At 38.7% G+C, this 12,951-nt stretch overlaps 1 protein-coding gene across 1 annotated transcript in view; it reads right to left on the reverse strand.

The window, feature by feature from the left end:
- Positions 1-12,951, reverse strand: part of LOC104151003 (COMM domain-containing protein 10) — a 112,213-nt gene that overhangs the window by 74,692 nt on the left and 24,570 nt on the right. The window lies entirely within an intron of this gene.

Below are 12,951 nucleotides of genomic sequence, written 5' to 3' on the forward strand. Positions count from 1 at the left end.
GCACAAATTTACATGCCACATAGCTCCAGATGTCAGACTCCTGCCATTTGTAACCAACAGGAAACAAGGTAACTGCAAATTGCCAGCCTTGCATATGATTGAGGTGATGACCTGCTTTCTTCTACCTGAAGCATGACTGTAGAGGGTGTCACAGCATTGTTACAGACACCTGCTCAGTGTCAATTGTACGGAGTTGATCGTGTTTGACAGCATGTACAGTATACTCATCGCCTCGAGCGGGACAGATGTTAGCAACCCAGGAGATGCTCACTTTGTGCTCTTTCGAGAATATCTGTACTGTTTCTCCAGGATGCCTGATATGGCACTTTCACAAGTCTGCACGTTGACAGAAACATGAGCAAAAGTAAACAGAAAGTAAGCCCAGTGATTTTGCAAAATGAACAGAAGACACAGAGCAATCCAATTGCTTTTAAAGATTCAAAAACACACTCTTAACCTGCATAGCAGCTTGGGTTCAAAATTTGTAGCCACTGAGAAGATTACTCTTCCTTGTCGGTACAGATTTATACTGAAACTCACAACACAACACATCTAAAGAACTGCCCAAAGAGAAAGCAAGACACAAGAAAGAAGCACAAAGATGAACACAAGTAATTATGCCACAAACGTACGCTCAGTGTAAACTGAGAAGCGTGGGCTCCTCCTGTATTACGCTGAGCAGTCCTGGGGAGATGCTTGTCACGTGTAATACCTGACTGGTTTGTAACAGCTTAGGTAATGCAGAGTCACCGGTGAGATATGAATCAACGGCACGCGTGGCTGCGGTTCTCCCCGCCGCAGCGTTTGCCAGAGGTGCCTCAAAGACACGAGCAGGGTGTAAGCCGCAGGCTAGGCCAGCTGGCCTGGCAGCTGCTCCTCACCATCCTTTCATTTCCAAATACCCTCTTCTGATACGGTTGGGAAGAAAAAGCCTGTAGTGTGCTGTGCCTCAATGTGTAATTAGTGCCCATTCAACAAGACACAGGAGAGGCCACGCGCAGGGGAGCGGAGCGGGGAAGAGTGCACAGCCCCGAAGTGGTTCCACAGGCTGTGGTGGGACCTGGTCCAGGCAAGAGGCAAACGCTCCAACACATATCGGCTGCTCGTATCCAAAGCGCCTAGTAAAAATATCATTACAGAATCTGAAAATGGCATTCCGTTCTAACTTCCTAACCCCATGTAAATAGTTGCACACATGGCATCCTTACTTTTTTTTTTTTTTTTTTTATGATTGTTACAAGAGACACTTACTCTGCTCAAATGCCTCAAGCAGTTGACTTTTGTGTTTTGTGGCTAACCCTAGGTTTGACAGCATTAAAGAAAACGTTTGAAAGGAAATATTGTCAAGCACTTATATTTCCAAGGACAAACTCACAATTATGCAGCTTTATGCTGATGAGAGTATTCAAGGTACAGTACAATTAAATGCCAGGCCTGTGATTTTATCAAAATCACAAATCCAGAGAAATTCTCTCTAACCTCAGATACTCATCAGCACGGCTTACCCCCCCCCCCCCCCCCCCCCCAAAAAAAAAAAAAAAGGCATTCTAAAAGTTTAAGTTTAAGGGATGTGACCAAGTCTCCTAAGGCCTATGCAGACACTTTGGATGGAAACCCTATACTCTCAAACACTTTTCTCCCCCTTCCAGTACCAGGGATAGGAGTTATAAATGCTGCAGGCCAGAAAATGGAAGAAAAGTAGAGGGTTGTGCCCAGGTTAGCTCCCTCTCTCTCTCTCTCTCAGGAGCAGGAGTTCTCTGTGATCTGTTTTGCAGCCCAACATATATTTAAACTGCAAAGAAGAGCTAACCTAACATGCCACGCACTGTCATATACTGAAGACCCTCAAGTTGATGTTAATCTTCCTCCATATCAAAATACTACTTACTCAAATACAGCTCTCCACATCCATTTTGGAATATATTCTACAGTAAGGGAGTTGAAAAATTCGTTGGAGAAGACAGAAAATGCCGACAACTTTAAAAACATCCTAGACCATCAAGGCTAATTAGAATGTCAGAGGAAAGCACAAAACAGACGCGACGTATAAGAAAGTTAAGGAACAATGCAAGTAAACTCTGCTAAATATTCCCAGGTTTTAAAAATTACTTAAAAATAGTAAATTATCTATCAGTTTTTTTTTTTTGTCAAGCCTCTATTTGGGCCTTTTTTTTTTTCATTTCAGAAACTTAAGAAAGCAAAATCATAGTTGTAAGAAGTCATTTAATTTAAACTCTTCTGCCCAGTAAGACGGACATCTTACAACATCTAATGGCAGTCAAACAGATTTTAAAAGGATGCAGTTATACTCAGGCTTGCAATGTAATGCTTACAAATATACAATATAATTTTAAATGTCAATTCCAGCATGTACAAGGTAGATATTATACACAGTTTCACTGTCAGGATTGCCATGGAAATGTCCAAGTCTTAACTGGATTTGATGTCCAAGCTGGTATTATTTTGTCAGGACATGCAGCATAACTGCATTTTCAAGGAAAAGTAACTAATGTTCAACCTCAATAAGCAAAAGAAAAACACTTTACAAATATAGGAACTGCAATAACTAGGTCAACTACAACAGAAGATCAAGTAATTTATTCTGATATGGTAAGAAGTAAAAAAAAGCTAGAGACTTATTAAAATGCAACATTCCATGTGCATAAAGACATGACACAGCAATAGTTATTCAGGCAACATAGCACTAAGCAAGAAAATGAATACCTTAAGTACTACGGTACTTACAAAAATATTCAATATGCCGACACAATTTGCCTATAAAAAAAAAAAAAAAACTTTCTTTATAGCAATAAGCAGTCAAAATTCATTGAATATACATTTTATAAATCACAAAATAGCCATACTGGACTGCTACTCTAGAAGAGTTTATACGAAGATGACTTTTCACAGGAGAAGGGTGAGATCAGAGCGTCTGCCTCTGGTTAAAATGTAAGTCAGCTTGTGGTCAGGCTTTTCAGAAGCTACAAGCTACAAAGAACCCATGTAAATAAGACACTTAGAGGCTGAGCAACTACTCCATGCCTCTCTTAGCTTTCCACACATCTCCCTTCCTCTTCGGATAGGCTGAAAAATTACCTTTCATATAAAAACAGCAATACACGTATCACAGTTTCCAAGCTAATCCATCTACCTAACGTTCCAAGGTGAAAAATGTACAAGTCAGGACAAAACTAGCAAAGTATATCCTTAAAAAAAAATTTCTCATAGGTCAAGGCGTAGCCGTAAGATGCCATAACAAAACATCAGTTAAGAAGTTCGTGCAGGTATGCTTTTTGTGAACTGTCATCAGATTTCCAATCAAAGGAGAGGCAGACTATATAATCAGGGGAAATATGAAAATAAGACACCCGCCAGTGTTCTTCAGAGCTCTGTAATAGCTGCAAGTTCAACAGAGCCTATATGCATTTCTATGTTGCAACTACAAAAGTTAATCCAGTTATTTATAGGCAAGTTCTAGTTCACAATTTTCATTAAAATATTCTGTTCATATTTCAACCCTACTTTCAATTCAGCCCTTTGATATATTGCTTCTTTTAGACTAAAGATTTTCTCCTGTTCACAGAGCACCTAGATCACAGTATGCACTATCAAAAGACAAGGAGAACGATTTCTTCCAGTCCCACACAGGACACCACAGAAGTGAACAGTGAAGCATGGACTGCTCCCAAGCTAGCACGAGAGTAATGAGGAATGAGGTAAATGGATCTCAAGTGGCAGGATAACTGAAAAGCAGGCAATAACCTGGGTTCTACAAGATAGTCTTATCTCTTCCAACAACCTCACAAGGTACCAGTTACGTGGGAACCAGCTAAAGGAAAATAAAACACTGTTGGGTCTTAAAGATGTGAAATAATTCTAAGCATAAGTTTACTGAGAAAAACATTCATTTTTTAAAAATTCCATGTCTCAAATAGCCTTCGTCCTTTAGAACCCTGCAGAGGAAAAATAAAGATTAACATAAAATAAAGATTTTGTCCTTAACATAGGACAAAACTTCCTATAAGCAAGACTAAGCTGCACACATCAGACAGTAGCAAGTCACACAAACTTCATAATTCTTAAAAATGTTATTCTTGTCAATATAGAGCAACTGCCATATAAATGCACTTGGCATCACTTCTGAACGTTCAAACTCAACCCTGACACCTCCAAAAACTGAATTTTATGCTCTACTCCAACAACCACTCAAATCAAATCAAGTCAACCAGAATCATGTTTTAAGATGAGAGTTTACAGAAAATACTGCATTTTCTTGAAATTTTCCAGATTAACGTGAACATTACTTCAACAAGAAGTAAGAAGAACATGTGAACTACACCGATATTTGGCATTTATAAAGGGAAAAGGGATATTGGCTTGTTCCTTTTACCTAGGAATATTTTTAAAAATGTATTAAAAAAAAAAAAAACTGATCACCATTTGACAGATGGAAAAACTGAGAAACATTTGTAACTGACAGTAAATCACTATAGTGAAAGAAACAAAACCAGCCCATACACCTTTCAAGCTAACAGACAAGTACATTTTCTCCATGATAGTCTTGTCTGCATTTGTATTAGGGTCTGGACTGCAATTGGCCAAGAATGCTATCTGCTTCTTAATGTCTCTCTCATGGCAGTTATTACCTAACTAAATAGGTAAGGTCGCTTTGATAATTCTGCTTTCTAAAGTCAGTAACAAGCCATCTAACCTAAAGATTATGAGCTAGCAAAGCCACTTCCTCCAGTGAGTAAGCAGAGCCAAAGTTCATTGGACTTCAGGGCTTAAAGGTCTACATCTCTCAATCAAACTCAAATATTATGAATTATACTGTCATTTTTATGAGAAGCTCTAAAGAACGTGCATTACCCATATATTTTTGATATTGCACACAGCTGCCAAGGTGGTATTTATCAGCAACTTTAATAAAACACTAAATTAATTCCCGAGGGATGCTGCTAACATGAGCTTCTGAAGGAGTGGACTTCACTACATGCTGTTGCCAGTGCACAGTAACTAACGATATTTAAAAAGTCAGAGTTAGATATAACGTCTTACTAGTCAACTCTCCCTTAGAATGGGGTGGGAGGGGGGGAAGGAATATTATGCATTAAGAAATTGCAGAGGAATTTTATGCTGCTCCTTGCAGGTCTAAAACTTTGTACTTCTGGCTGACTATCAATAGTGGCCTCATCAAAAAACTGTGAGGCACAGAAAAGAGTCAGAGGGCCCAACATCTCTAGTGGGACTCAGAAAACATATGCACACATGTTTATAGGTAGTTCTGCAGAGCTTCCCCAGCACAGCCCCTTCCACAAAAAAAAAAAAAAAATTCATCTCCTGTTTTTATAAAGAGCACATTTCATCTCTTCTCTGCTTGCTTCTGTCAAATAACACAAGAGACAAGTATTCCTCCCTGATTTAAATGCCATAAAAATGCTACTCATTTGATTTGCTAATACCTAAAGGCTTTATGACTCCTTGAAATCTCTATATTTTAAATACCAGAGAAATTTTAATTCTTATGCATCCATACCTGGAAGAATATCTGGTTTTTGGCATCCAAATTAAAGAGTTGCTTACTTGGAGATTACACGTTGCCTTCCTCTGGTCTTGCCTTCACTTCTCAAAGGCAGCACTTGCCAGCATTTTAACAGAGGACACAAGCAGAAGAGCTATGTTCAAAGGCAGAGCCTCCCGCTTAGGCTTTTATGTTCTGCTCTCCCTAATCTGACCCATTTCTTACACTACCTTACCTCTCTACCTCTTTACCTGAAGAAAGAGACAAAGGGGAAATGTCAATTTTTAAGGTATTTGCAAAGGCAACATGGAGCTGATTAGCCAAGTGAGGGTGGGGGGAATAAGCAATGTAAGGAAGCAGTATGAAAGGGTGCCATTGACAAATTATGGTTATTTCCTCTTACTACCCACAGACCAAGACAACAGTTCATTTGCTACTACTTTGAAGAGTTTCTGAGAATAGCAGGCAAATAACTATTTAGAATTTCTTGAGAATTTCCAATGAATCCCACAAATATTTTTCCTTCCCCTGAAATGACTGAAGAATCAAGCCTACAAAACTAGTTTGAGGCAAAAAAAAATAAAATACATCTTGAGAATAAAGGTGACATATATAATATATCAAGTGAGAAAAACTCACCAGATCCTTGTTTTTCAAACGCTTTGGGGCCTTAATTGCCCAGGAAGGCACTAACTCTGCCTGACAAAGCAAAGGGTCACTGAGTTTAAACTTGAATTTAAGTATTTCTGCTACTTTTCTACTCCTTATTTGGACTGACAATGGGAAAGCTATACAGTACGGTCAACTCAGTTTAGTCCTTTCCAAACGAAACAAGAGGCTCAACATTAATTATACACTGAGGTTGTCTAAGGCCTGCAACTGTACATGGTCAATGGGGATGGAGATTTTTCGTCAATTCCACGACACAGGGACAGAGCTTAACAGCGTTTTAGCGGGAACAAACTAGGTGCACAGGCTACAGTCAATTATATAGTTGCAGACTTTATCTGTAAATTCTGTATTAGCAGATGAAGCATAAGGAAGAAAAATCCCTGTATATGGTTCTTTACTATAAACTGGATAATTAGATCATATGAGATCACAAGTGGAGCCAGATGATGAACTACACCCAAGCAGTACAATTGCCAGAGGTGGGCACATACTCCTGGAGCCGCACCATCTGGTAGATGGTTTCGGTACAACATGTCAAGCTACCCACACCTTCGAGGATGCAGGTTACTCAGCCTTCCATTTCTGCACTGTTAAGGAAACAAATCCTCCCAGCATCCTGAAAATTCTGGACTGCATCTTCTGTTTCCCCTCTAATTAAAATGCATTTAATCAGGGATAACAGGTACGACGGATCACAACCATAGTCTAATGCAAGAATTGTTGTGCACTGCAACTCTGGAATTTCTGGCTCTCACGCTTAGGCACAGAAATTTCTGACAGCTTTCTGTAGCAATGTGACAGCCTGGAAACAAATTCCAAATTTCAAGCTTATTTTTCTGAACCGTTCACATACTCAAAGTCATACAGCCATTCTACTACGTCTCCTAAGAATACTAAGACTTTTCCCCTAATATTCTGAAATCATTTTTTAGGGAAGCGTCTGCTCTCTCATCAGTATTATTACTCATGAGATTTTAGTCCTCAGAGCAAAACCCGTGATCTACCTTGCCAAAAGCAGCAACCTTGCTTGCATAGAGTTCAAAAAGACCTTGAACTGGGACTGCGCTATCTGAGGCTATCTAGCCTGAGGACTATCCTGGCCTCCAATCACCATCTTTAAATAGAAATGAAATGACCTTTTCTCTTAAACTCCTCCTTAAACATATCCGCATTCATCTGAAGGTCTGTCCTATTTACTTTTTTGATAATTGCTAGAGCCTTATAAATCTACTTGATGTGAGCACTAAACTCAATTCAGAGTAGAAGCACAAGTTCTTTGTTTTCTGAGAAAGAAAAGGGTGATGTCCTTATGAGAACAGCAGGGCTGAGGGGTAGCTGAGGAGGGTGAGGAGCAATTTGTGTTTGCGCCTCGGGACAGCTCCTCCAGCATCACAGCAGACTCTTAATTGCTCTCTTTTTTGAGAGCCTACAAATCACACTTCTGTTTCCAGAAAAAAACAGCACCTGAATGCAGTTCCTCAAATAACGAGGGACCAAGAGGGTGAATGAAAGGAGTACCACTGTATAGCTGCTCAGCTCCACCACCTCCTGCCTCCCTGCCGTGGGAACATACTATCGCTAGCATCCACCAGATCTCCACAAACATAACTCCTGCTCAGAAGAAAGAGGAGGGCTAAACGGAGAGGGGAGGGCAAGCACCACCAGGCTCCTGCTCAAGCACAGGTCCTGCCTGCCTACCATCCGGCTGCACAGAACCTACAGCTGAAGTGACAGATTGACCTCAAGAAAAGCTTTGTTTCGCAGTCTACTCTGCTGTTAAAGATAGGGGAAAAAAGTCCACAGGGACAAACTTAGAAAGCAGAATGGCACACTTATTGAAGTAAACAGGGCAACTCATCTAAGGTGTACATTTGTCCACAGTCCAGAAATGTGGAGAAAGTCTGTTAAAACTAAGAGGAAAGAAGAAAACTGTGACTGACATTTTAATAAGTAAAAAAAAAAAAAAAAAAAGTCATTCATTATTTCCAGACTTCTATATTCCCTGTGGAATGATGCATATGTCTTACTATCTCATTTTCAAATGCAGCCAGACCCCATTTTGATTTTGAAGAAATGACTGCAGAAAGGTAAGTTGAAAATATTTCCTTTTCCCCCCTTTAAAGGAGCCAACAAACCAGGGAAAACTAATAACATTAAATTAAATTAGTAGAGGAACACTTTAATATTTTCTGCCTTTTGTTAGAAGTATTATAGTAGCAGGTTTAACAAACCACAACTTGTATCAGTTCATTTGTATCAGTCTTGCATTGGCAATTGTAACAAAACCCTTCACATACAAGTTATAATCAAAATAAACAAAGTATTGAACTCACATGGAATCCACACACAGAGTTCCCATTTTTGCATACTAAAAAATGAAAGATCCCCAAAACGCAGAAGGCCATCAAGAAAAGGTTAAAGAGAAAATTGTACATGTAAAAGAGGGGAGGAGAAACAAGAGAAGAGCAAAACCTTCCACAGCAAAAAAAGTTTAATTAAATAACTACGAATGTAATTACATACATGGAACAGAGCTACATAAAAAAACGTGGGTAACTATTGAAACACAATGCCGGGCAAGAAGAGTTTTTGCTAAGGATTTTCAAGCATGAATGCTGCAGATCATGTGTAAAAACACACAATAATAAATAACCTTAAATAACAGCATGCCTGACTGTATTTTCCTAGCGAAGAGAGACTGCAGAAACAAGCAAGGATACAACAGAGTCATGATCCTTAGAGACAAAACAGGTCAGAACAAATTGACCACGTCCCCAAGCCCTTAACAGCACGTACCTCCCGGGAGGTATTCAGCAAAGACGATGTGACATTTCTGATGCCCTCAAACCTTTTCTACAGCTTTTACTACAAAAGTTTTCCTTAATATATGGCTCGTGTAGTTACAGAGAATGATCAGAGCTGTTTAGAAAGGTTTGGACTAGACAGCCTAAGGAATTACTATTGCTAACAGTGGAAAAGAATGTGCGAGTGTATGCCTATGTAGATAGATATTAAATAAATTATTGAAGTAAACAGAGATATTAAATAAACGCAGCACTTTTTTGGAATAAGTCTTTGTTTGCAAATCAACACCATAATTAGCAGCACAGATTATCACGATTATTAATTTGTACTCCCTCTACTAGTTAATTCACCCTACAACGATAAAAATAGTAATAGTCCATAAAAAGTCTCCAGATGGCTGTGTTGCAACTCAGCAACACAACAAATCTGAAACCAAATTACATTAAATAAAAGCCCTATACCCTGCCAGTGCCTTACACATCAGTTTGGAAACAGCTGTTTCTTCACGTTCCCTTAGTTTGTTAAAACGTCAGGGTGGAAGTAGAAAGATCTTGCAGTTCAGAAAGATGTTCCTTCTCATCCTAGCTTGTTTTTCATGTGCCTGCTTCACAGAAATCTCACTTCCCTAAGATTCAGAAATACAATTAAACATTCTGAACCTTTGTAACGCAAGCTGTTAATTGAATTTTAAATTGAAACTGGTTTTTTTTTTTTGCCCATACAAAATGCCATCAGCAAGCCAAACTGTAAAGAAATCAAGAATCATGGAACAACTTGGGCTGGAAGGACCTTTGGCTGGCTGTCCAGCCCAACAGCGGGACTAGCTCCAGGGTTATGTCAGGTTGCTCAAGGCTTTGTCCAGTTGACTTCTGAATATTTCCACAGCTGGCAAGCCCACAGACTCTCTGAGCAAGCCACTCATGGTGAAAAACTTTTCACGACATGTAAAATTTCTGTTACATCCCAGTCAAGCAGAATTCAAAGACTGAGGATAAGCAAAGGCTGAACTCATAACAACCAAAAAAAAAGTTTGTCATAATAAATAAACAATAAACAATAAGTGATAAATAATAAAAATGATACTTATGTACTTACAAGTATAATATTACAGTATTGCAAGGTATAATACCTATAGGATTCTGCATTTCATCTGAAGCTGACACACTTTGTTATAAAGATTCGTATGACATACAGTGGATCCTTTGACTCATTTTACTTCATGAAGCACAAATGTCATTCCTATAGCCAGAGGTTTTTGATCACCTATCCTGCAGAAATGGTTAAGTACTAATTTTGAATGTCAGCTTCTGACAAAGAAACATTTAAACTGCCCTTAACTGAGTGAGCTGTAGTAAACGTAAATGTATTAGCACAATTACTCTCAAACAGTAAAAATGGAAGCCACGGCATATTTCCTTTACCTTGCTCAGTGCCCTTTTTTTATAACAGGCTTCAGTCTTGTAGACGAGCAAGACAAACTCCTATTGTTACCTGCAGATTACAGACGTAAGCGCTTCACGGTTCTCCCAACTGCTGGCTTCAGGAGTGACTCTGACCGCCGCTTCAAAAAAAGCATGCCGAGAGCCAGAGAGGTGGGACCCAGAGAAAGAGCGCTACTGCCCCCTCATGAGCCAGCGCACGAAGCTCGGCAGCAGCATTTCGCTGTTGGTCTTACATCGAGAAATGAAAGCTATCATATTTATGATTTAAACAAAAAAAAAAAAAAGGAGAGAGTTCAGTTACAAACAAAGATAATTAATCATTACGAACCAATACTCTGAACACACGCCAAATTTCTGTGCAAAAGCCTGAGTTAGACATAACTGCGGAGAAAAAAAAAAAATCCTCGGAAGCGTCTAGCTTCGTGTTTAATGCACAGAGGGATCAAGATGGCGCAAAACGCTCCACAAAAATTAATTATGCTCCAACACTTCTGTCAGCATGTAGGCAGGTATTAGCCTATTTTAAACCTATTCTGCAGTGGGATGTTAGCATTTAGTTACAAAACAACTGTAGCTATCTTCACACCAAGCCAGATACTTAAACTTTAGAGAACACTAAAGGCATCTTTCGCTTGTTCTACTGTTCTACTAAATGCCAGTTTTGGAGCTGTCATTCTAGGCTTGTAATTATTGAAAAAGAATCCAGATATCTGTATCTAATTATACCAGTAAAAAGAAATAGAGAGGAATCAATTAAAAATAATCTACTTTCTGAATTCTGTTGGGAAGGAAACACGTGGTTGAAGTAAAATAAAAAAAAAAAAAAAAAAGCAGTCAGCAGCCCATAATGGAAACAGCTTTTCCATCTTCCCATCCATCTTCCCAAGCTACTAATCTGCATGACTATATCATTACATGCACTACATGGACAGTTTTATCAAAACATTCTGCTTCGGACGTCTGTGGCCTCGGAGCTTTATTCGGTTTATCGCTGGTTCCACACATACCGCTAATGAACAAGCCACAGATAAGAATTTTATCTTAAGTTTTTGTTCATTTGTTTTACAGCTAGAAAACCAAAGCAAAGGAAATAGCATCTTGTTCCACAGTAGATATTGGAGTCTGGATTAGAACTAATAATATTAAATAAAATTAAATCCTAATTTAATATTTTGTAAGACTATCACAAACAGCTCACTCTGAAGAAAATAACGTGTGCAAAGCTATCTTTATATATGAGAATATATCTTTATATATAAGAACTGATGACCAGAATCATAACATAGCTAGATAACCAAAACGTGGACAACCAAACACAGAGAGTTATGCACTTAAATATCTTGTTGCACAGTTCTACAAAACAATTTAGAACAAGAAACATCTGGCAGAATCTACTGAGGAAATTTAAATGTGAATTTAAATATGGTTAGGACACAGACTTAACATTCTTCTCTTACAAAAAGCGCTAACGGGATCTTCACATTTATCCAGGAAACAACACACAGAGCCACAGGTTCAGTGCCCAGACAGAGGACTGGTACCCACGTCCCATTATTGCCTGCATTCTACCAAGGGATTGTCTGTCCAGGTAATACCACACTTTGCTTTAACTTGGCTTAAATACAAACGTTGACTGCACTGAAAGGTAACACAGCTGTACACATAGGGTTCTACTGTCTTCCTTACATGATTCCACTACAATTATTCTGCACAAAATTCTACTAATTTCATCTTGCTTTCAAATCAAGTTGGGCAATTCACTCAAAACAAACTGCACGCAAGGAAAATCAGGAGATTTTTCTGTTTGTAAAGTGTCATATTTTTCTTATGTTTCCTCATAGTTACTTTGTCACAGATTGTCATAGATTTGAGCCTGTATGCTGTGCTTCTTAATTCAACTAGCATATAAAATATTGTGGGGTTCCTGTATTGTGTTTCAGAATATATATTCAGAAATATAACTTGCAATGAACTGCTGAAAAAAATAACTCTATTGCAGTCCTGGTGTGAAGCACAAACATAAGCTCTATATTCCCTTATTCGACTACAAATCAGAAATTCCACTCACATTAGCGCAATTACTGTGATTTAAATGCAATGTGACAGCAGAATTGAGTTTCAAATCAGTTTTTTTCTTCAAATCTTTCACATTGACTTTTTCATTGATAAACATGAGAGACACCACAGAGTTTTAGACTTTCCAATTTCCATTTGCAAGATAAGGTGAACAGCCATTTATGTGTCAAATTTAAAACATGCTAACTAACACAAGATATAGCTTATATGAATGAAGAACTTCAAAGCAGTGTTTGACACTGAAACACCACCAGTCACTGAAATCCTTGAATATAGGACTGTACCTCAAAATCTCCGAACTATTGGCTTCCATGGCCTTGTATAGCCTCTTTCATATACATACGTGCGTGCGTGTGTGTGTGTGTGTGTGTGTGCGCGCGCGCACACACACACACATCATCAGCACAGAAGGGTTTCAAGTGATGAATAAATAAC

Source organism: Struthio camelus, chromosome Z (assembly GCF_040807025.1).
Source record: "Struthio camelus isolate bStrCam1 chromosome Z, bStrCam1.hap1, whole genome shotgun sequence".
NCBI classification, from domain to species: domain Eukaryota; kingdom Metazoa; phylum Chordata; class Aves; order Struthioniformes; family Struthionidae; genus Struthio; species Struthio camelus.